The sequence below is a fragment of the Cebus imitator genome, unplaced genomic scaffold, assembly GCF_001604975.1.
Source record: "Cebus imitator isolate Cc_AM_T3 unplaced genomic scaffold, Cebus_imitator-1.0 Scaffold1161, whole genome shotgun sequence".
NCBI classification, from domain to species: domain Eukaryota; kingdom Metazoa; phylum Chordata; class Mammalia; order Primates; family Cebidae; genus Cebus; species Cebus imitator.
In genome coordinates, this window is record NW_016108476.1 from 1 (window position 1) to 1354 (window position 1354).

Consider the following 1354-nt stretch of genomic DNA (forward strand, 5'->3'; position numbering starts at 1 on the left):
AATATCAATAGGGTTTTGAATGAAAAATAACAAAACTTTTCAATATAAATAAAATCCAGAACCTGTTAAGGCACTCAGGACGGGGGTCTCAGGTTGAGAGAGTGGCTCTCATTCCAGTTCTATTACTTTGAAAGCTTTCATGAATAACTGCTGCCACCATCAAAGTGACCACAAATGGGGCTTTTCCACATTAATAGGTTTGTTGAACCCTGCTTCAATTTATTCCAAAACATAGGGAAGAGATGAGCCTGGGCCTTTGGTTAAAGGCTTTATTAAAGGCTCTGTGTAAACTATGGAGAAAGAAAAGCAAACAGTAAGCAGAAGTCTGGTAGCCTAGTTCAGGCAGCTGACTTTTCTCACCTTCCAGTGGGTGCTTCTCCTCAAGTGACCTCTGTTGTCTTATCCCGCTTGCCCCACCACCCGGACCTGATGCTTTGTATCTGCCCACATTGCTCAGATCCAGGAAGAGGAGGAGATGCGAGTTGGGCTAAAGTTTTCATTACCAGCTGTGCTGTGTTTCCCTTCTGAGAAGGGGTCCATCTCAGACTAACAAGCAGGCTGATGAGTTAGCCTAGTTGGTGCATCAGTATCACCTGAAAAGCTTCTGAGGCCACAGATTGCTGGGGCTTACCCACAGCACTCTTGGTTCAATAGGTCTGGGGTGGGGCCAGAGAGTTTGAGTTTTAGGCAACTGATAAGAGGCTGCCACTGGTCCCTGAACCATACTTTGAGAATCTCTGATTTAGACCAGTGTTCATAAAATATGATACATTTAGGTTGTACAATGATGGACAATTTTTAAAAATCTGATTTAAAAAGCATAAAAATAGAAGTCCAGGATGTAAACTTGCCACTGTAACTTCTTGTGGTTTGTGACGGGTGAAAAGAGGGCTAGGAAATACCTCTTTTGCCCATACAATCACAGCACCCTGCGGAGGCTACTGTGCAGCACGCTTGGTTTTCAGGGTCTAGGAGCTCAAGGAACAAGATATAGACACAATGTCCTGGGTCTCAGGCAGTGCTAGTTTTAGACAGTTTCCTTCCTCACCCCAACCTTACAACCAGTAAGTGATCGGGAAATGGGCCCTTACTACAGGATTCACAATGTGTGGCTGTGAACACTTTTAGAGTGCATGAAGTCAAAACTATTTTTATAATAACACTTAGACATTGATTGCCTTTGAAATTTTATTATCCCAAGAGCATACAGGAGATTTTCCCAGGGGCTACATGACATGTAGTATGGCAAAAGAGTGAATGGAGAAGCAGATGTGAGAATCCAGATGTGAAAGTGTCTGGCTTCTATTAAGCCAGACATTAATGGGATTTGTAAACATGTAATTAAAGCCATCCT